Source organism: Portunus trituberculatus, chromosome 18, assembly GCF_017591435.1.
Source record: "Portunus trituberculatus isolate SZX2019 chromosome 18, ASM1759143v1, whole genome shotgun sequence".
In the NCBI taxonomy this organism is placed as follows: domain Eukaryota; kingdom Metazoa; phylum Arthropoda; class Malacostraca; order Decapoda; family Portunidae; genus Portunus; species Portunus trituberculatus.
In genome coordinates, this window is record NC_059272.1 from 13700549 (window position 1) to 13708193 (window position 7645).

The following is a 7645-nucleotide window of genomic DNA, read 5'->3' on the forward strand; positions in this document are numbered from 1 at the left end:
GATATTTTTTTAGGAAACTATAACGTGGTTTACATAAGTTTAAATCATGATCTTTTTTTTCTTTTCTTTTTTTCTTAGTTTTTCTCTAGTAATGAAAAAGAAAGTGGCAATTTCCCATTGCCACCGATCAGTTTAACTAGTATAGTATGTAAGATACTAGAGAAAATCATTAAGGGTAGTATTTGGGAGCATTTAAATGAGAATAGATTAATTAGAGATACCCAACATGGCTTTAGATCAGGGAGGTCCTGTCTTACAAATTTGCTCGATATCTTGGAATATATTACCAAGGAGTTAGATGATGGAAATAGCATAGATGTTATATATCTAGATTTTAGCAAGGCGTTTGATAAGGTACCGCATAGGAGGCTAGTGTACAAATTGAGACTACATGGGATAGGGGTAGGTTAGTTGATTGGATTAGTGAATGGCTTTCTGATAGGAAACAGAGAGTAGTATTAAATGGGGCAATGTCTGAGTGGAAGGAAGTGGTTAGTGGGGTACCCCAAGGATCAGTGCTAGGACCTCTTCTTTTCTTGGTGTACATTAACGATTTAGATATAGGAATTAGTAGCAAAGTATCAAAGTTTGCAGATGATACTAAGATAGCATGTGCAGTACAGGGTGAAAAGGACAATTACAGAATACAACGAGACCTGGACAGGCTGATAGCATGGGCAGACAGGTGGCAGATGGAGTTTAATTCTAAAAGTGTCAGGTTATGCATTTAGGTAAAGACAACACAAACTTTAACTATGAGATGGAGGGATGTTGGCTAGAGGCAGTAGAGGAAGGAAAGGATTTAGGAGTAGTGATAGACAGGACTATGAAATTTTCAAAGCAATGTTTAGAAGCAAGAAATAGGGCAAATAGGATCCTGGGTTTTATAAATAGAAATGTTAGTTATAAAAGTAAGGAAGTGGTGCGTAGCTTATATAATTCCTATGTTAGGCCCCATTTAGAGTATTGCATACAGGCCTGGTCACCCCACTATAGGCAGGATATCAACATGTTAGAAGCAGTTCAGAGAAGAGCAACTAGGATGATACCAGCATTAAAGCGCCTGGAGTATAGAGATAGATTAAAGGAATTAAACATGTTTTCATTTGAGAGGAGATGTATAAGAGGGATATGATAGAGTTATTTAAAATGTTCTCAGATACAAACTACATAGATGTGAGATCTTTCTTTACCTTAGAGGAGGGAAATAGGACTAGAAATCATGGCAGGAAGATTAGAAAGCAAGGCTGCAGGTTAGATATAAGAAAATATTTCTTTAGTCATAGGGTGGTAGACTTCTGGAATGCATTGCCAGAGACGGTTGTAAATAGCACTAGTTTGACAATGTTTAAAAACAGATTAGATAAGCACTTAAATTTATTAGATTTATAATTATGTATAGCACTGCATGATAGTTTTTATAAGAAATTTACTATAGTTAAACAAGGCATGATCCCCATGTATGGGGACCACAAATTGTAGAGGATTTCGCTGCAGGACTTAGCCCTGTTAATGGGCCAAATATTTAGAATTAGTATATAATGTATTGTGTACTTGTAAGTGTATCTTTAAGTACTGATGACGAGGTCGCTGCGCGACTGATACAGGATAACATAGATGAGCCCTGATGGCTCTTTGTTATCCTATTATTTATGTTATGTTATGTTAACACTGGAGAGGGCAGTTTTGGGTGCAAGTTACGATCGTAAGCTCCGCCCACCGCCTCATAAGCTTCACCCACTGGCTTCACTTTTTTTTTTTTTTTAGTACAGCGGGATAGGAGCGCAGCGTCATCTTCAATATAACCTCCTTGGTGCGGTAGGTAAAAGGTGCAAATGTTTTCAAAACTCGGGGAAGTAGCCTAAGTTAACAGAAAAAAAACACATACCATTTATGGTCCCCCCAAAAACAACAAGAAAATTAGCAATGAAAAATATTATTAAAGAACTATTACTATTATTCTGTCGTTTTCTTTAAAATTTGAGCCCGCGGTATTTGTTTACTCTTGAATGTCGTTCTTGTGATGAATGCTAGTGACTGGCGGTGGTGATGCCGCGGACCTGCAATACACGTGAAGTAGGAATCGTGGGTGGTGAAATGAAGGGTATTGTATACCTATGTATGTCTGTGTGTACGTATGTGGGTATTTGTGTGTGTGACAAGGCGTAGGTGGTGAGTTATGATGGTAGGTAGTGATGGTGGTAGTGGTTGTGGTGGTGACAGTGGTGTTGGTAGTTAGATTATTACAGCAGACCAACCTTGTACAGTAGTTTGGTTACGTTAGGCGGGGCCGGGACCAATCGTGGCACTACCGTGGTATAATTATCCCGTCACATACCTCTCAGTTGGCGCGGTTTTGGGTTGCCAGCGATCGCTAGATTTCAGCCATATGTACACTGTTACCAATACAGCTAAAGAACTCACCCCAACTTCCCCCTTCTCTTCCTCCTCCCCTAGGTCTCTCTCTCTCTCTCTCTCTCTCTCTCTCTCTCTCTCTCTCTCTCTCTCTCTCTCTGGCTAAGCTCTGAGCCTTTTGGAAACAGATTTTTTGTGGGGGGGCGGTTGTCTTAATCACTTTAACGTCACAAGACAGGGCTAAGTGTGTATTTACTTAGTTGTATTCACCTAGTTGTATTGTACAGGGTTCGAACGGGGCTCATAGTGTCCTGTCTCCATATCTCCATTTATCAAATTTTTCTTAGTTATGCACATTGTTTTTTTTTTTTTTTTTTACTTGGCCAATTTGTTGTAGTTACCGTATCACTTACAGCAGCAGCAAATGTGTGTGTGTGTGTGTGTGTGTGTGTGTGTGTGTGTGTGTGTGTGTGTGTGTGTGTGTAATTCACCACCACCACGGTCGCCTGCTGGTCACCCAGCCAGTCTTCCCCATTACGGAGTGAGCTCAGAGCTCATAGACCGATCTTCGGGTAGGACTGAGACCACAACACACTCCACACACCGGAAAAGCGAGGCCACAACGCCTCGAGTTACATCCCGTACCTATTTACTGCTAGGTGAACAGGGGCCACACATTAAGAGGCTTGCCCAGTTGCCTTGCCGCGCCAGGACTCGAACCCAGCCCTCTCGATTGTGAGTCGAGCGTGCTAACCACTACACTACGCGGTGTGTGTGTGTGTGTCGTGAGACTTTGGGTCATCTTAATCACTTTACCGTTGCGAGATGGAGCTAAATATGTGTAATTCACCATTCACCACTGTCGCCTGCTGGTCACCCAGCCAGTCTTCCCCATTATGGAGCAAGCTCAGATCTCATACACCAATCTTCGGGTAGGACTGAGACCACAACATACTCCACACACCAGGAAAGTGAGGCCACATGCCCTTGAGTTACATCCCGTACCTATTTATTGCTAGGTGAACAGGGGCTGCACATTAAGAGGCTTGCCGATTTGCCTCAATGCTTCCCGGGACTTGAACCCGAACCCTCTCGGTTGTGAGCCAAGCGTGCTAACCACTACACTACGCAGTGTGTGTGTATGTGTGTGTGCGTGTGTGTTTCAGCAGAAAGATAATGGAATAACAAAACAGATATGTATATATATATATATATATATATATATATATATATATATATATATATATATATATATATATATATAGAGAGAGAGAGAGAGAGAGAGAGAGAGAGAGAGAGATATTGTTTCTTTAACATTATTTGAATTGTAAAAAAAATATTAAGAAAAGAGAGAGAAGGATTCTGTCATATACACACACCACACGTACGTCCTAACAGTGCAACAGAGAGAGTTTTTTTTGCTGTATTGTTAACAGTGTATATCTGACTGAGATCTGGCCACCACTGACAACCCAAAACTCATGGAGCTGGTAGGGATAGCTATACCATGGTCGTGGCCCTATCCTACCCTGTCATGAGGAGGTGGGGTTGTAGGACAGAAAGTAATAGGAAAAAATAAAAGTAACAAAAATATTGAATGCTATAGTTTCTTTTTCCTCACTCTGATAGTGAAGATAAGCATATGCCACTGATAGTGAAAATAAGTGTATGTCACTCTGATAGTGAAGATAAGTGTATGCCACTCTAATAATGAAGATAAGCATATGCCATTCTGATATTGAAGATAAATGAGATTTTGACACTACCAGAGGGAGAAACATCCTTGAGAACACAATTCTCTTAAGGATGTTTCTCACGCTGTCAATGTAAAAATCTTGTTAATCTGTCACTGCAACCTTAAAAACATCCCTAAAAAAAACTATCTGGTTCAGAAAGTAGTAGACAATAATGATGAAGTGAAATGTTGAAAAATGGAGATCCAAAATAAATATTGATACACATTTTAACACCCTCATCTGAACACTCTCTCCCCTTGCAGGCCTCATCATGGTGTGCACCATGTATGTTATGCTGTGCCTAACCTAACCTAACCTAACCCAACCCAAGTTAACTTATCCTAAGTCCTAACCTCAAACTCAACCCAACCCAACCCAACCCAACCTAACCTAACCTGACCTAACCTAATCCAACCCAACCCAATTCAACTTAACCTAACCTCAACCTCAACTTCAACCTGACCTAACCCAACCTAATCTAATTGTACTTCCTTTTGTATTTATCATCAAGAATGGCCATTGTTATTTTTTTTTACCAAATTGAAATTAATACTGTGACTTTTTTGCAACTTACTTTTTCATAAATAAAATTAGTACTGTGACTTTATTTTTATAGCAAAAATTGTGTTTTCTTTTGCATCACTTCTTTTCCTGATAATTTCTTTCTGAGGGAGGGAGCCTAACCTAACTCAGTATTGGAAGTAAATGTAGTAATAATAAGAGATATGTTGTATTATTCTAGTCTAACCTAATCTAAACTTTCACATCCTACCACTACCACCACCACCACCACCAGTATAGGATAAGATTCCTTATTCCAGTCCATTCCAGTCTTTCTTAGCTTTTTTCTATTTCTTTTTAGCCATCTGGTCTTTTTCATCTATTCCATTCATTTCTTGTCTTGTCTAATTTATTGAAGTCCATTCCAATTTCTTTCAATCTACTTCAATTATATTCCAGTCTTATCTACATTATTCCAGCATCTTTACCACTCCTTCACTAATTTTTTTATTTTATTTATTTTTCTCCAGCCAGCCAGTCAGTCAGGCAACCAACCATTCACTCAGCTAGCCAGCCAGCCAACCACCCACCCAGCCAGTCAGTCAGGCAACCAACCATTCACCCAGCCAGCCAGCCAACTAACCACCCACCCAGCCAGTCAGTCAGGCAACCAACCATTCACCCAGCCAGCCAGCCAGCCAACCACCCACCCAGCCAGTCAGTCAGGCAACCAACCATTCACCCAGCCAGCCAACCAACCAACCAACCACCCACCCACCCACCCACCAACCCACCCTGCCAACCAGCCGTTCAGCCAGCCAGTTCTCAGTCACAAGTAGGGAAAGAATGTTATTGTCTCAGAATGCAGACTTTCTTAATTAGAAGAGGTGTTTTGGATTGTAGAAAGTTCATATTTCAATCTTTTTATTAAAAGGAACATTCAGATTCCAGCACCATTCATTGTCTTTCCCCCATGGCCTCCCCCACAACACATACACATCAGAGCATTGACTCCAAAGTGTGTATCACAGCACACTAGCGTCTTGCAGTTATCTTCCTGGTGTGCTGCAAAACTTTGGGTGTGATTTTGATTTGTGTACTTAATTTGATTTTTATTTTAGTTTAGGTTTAGTTTTATGTTCACATTTACTCATTAACCTAACCTGGTTGACCTCTATAGTTAAGACAGTTGTACCATCACACACTCAAAATACACCTCAATATACACACTCAAAACACAACCAAATACCCCAACACACATTTAAACACATTAAAAAATGTACTAAAAACACACTCAGAATACCTAAGCTCTCAAAACCCACAAAATATATCACTACACACTCAAAACGCACTCAAATACATCCACATACACTCAAATAAACTCAAACCACACCAAAATATCACTACACACAGTCAAAACACACCCAGATAACACACGTAGACATTTATAGATACTCAAAATACCTCAAAATAAGAATATATTGAACAAAATCACCAGATAAGTAATAGAATTGTGTGCTTCCTCTTCCACCAAAAAACTGCTGCAAGCCCGAAGTGAACCAAGATTAAAAAGACAAATAGCAAATATAAGAGAGAGAGAGAGAGAGAGAGAGAGAGAGAGAGAGAGAGAGAGAGAGACTAAAGGATACATGGTGACATAAATGGCTGTAAATTTTGCCAATAATGAATATTTAAGATAGTCACAGATACAGCCAAACAAACCATCTTTTTTTTTTTTTTTTTTTTTTTTCTTACTGCCGGTCAGCTTCGCTTTACCTCATTCATTGGCATCACGTGTTCCGTCCAAAACTCTTCCTTCGCGATTGCTTATGGTGTTGTCTATTTTGCGTGGTAATAGATGACTTTTTTTTTTATGTAAGAGAGGAAAGCTGGTCAAAGGCAACATAAAACGAAAAAAAAGGCCCACCATGTTATCAGTCCCCTTGCATAATATGAAATATTAAGCAGTTATCTGATAGTCGATATCTTTTGAGTAGGACGTGCGGAAAAACACTATTGTAAGGGCAAGGAGAGGTCGTGGAAACTCCTCTTCTCTCTTCCAGCTCCTCTTAAAGCACCCTTACCCCGACGCAGCCCGCCCCTCGCACCTACCTCAATTTCTATACCCACAATGCCCCATTACCGTCCGTCCGTCGCTCTCTTCATCCCCCACCTCCTCCTCCTCCTCCCACGTCCTCTCACTGTGTGAGTGTATTTTGTTTATTTTTTCCCTTTTTTTTTGCAACCCTAATTAAAAACAAAGCATAAAACGGCAAATTGATCCTACGAGTCGAGTTCTAGTCACGCGATTTTGGCAATACTGGTAATTTCGCTACTTGACCAACAAAGGCCCAGGCCCGGCCATTGTACACAAATATAGGATCGCGGAAAAAAGGGAGATGTTTCACTCTTTTCAATTGCAGAAATGGAGTGGGCAAGAAGAGGGCCTGGAGTAGCATGCGGGACCTGCCTGGCCGAACCGAGGGCGCTAATTAGTGAGGCTGGTGACGCGGGGCGGGGCGGGGCGAGGCGGGGCGGGCTCGAGTGAAACAATGCCGGGTTTATCAAGGACCGAGCCGGACTTGTCATTAACTGGCTCTAAATACTTGTGTTCCTTTGTGAGTGAGGTGGACCGTTCAGGCCGAGCCTCGCGTTTACTTTGTCGTGACTGTTTGCCTGCCTGTCTGCTGCTGACTCACTCAATGCTGTAATAGATAAATAGATTGATAAATAAAGTTTACTGTCTGATCTGGGCGTGGAAACAAATCCTGTCAAGACGCTATACTGTTGACGAGTGACTTAAGTAGTGCTGATTGATTGGTGTACTGTATATATATATATATATATATATATATATATATATATATATATATATATATATATATATATATATATATATATATATATATATATATATATATATATATATATATATGTGTGTGTGTGTGTGTGTGTGTGTGTGTGTGTGTGTGTGTGTGTGTGTGTATAATGAAAGTTCTGTTGCCATAGTAGTCTTAGTACTTGTATAGGCAATAAAAGGCTTTCTTCTTAAA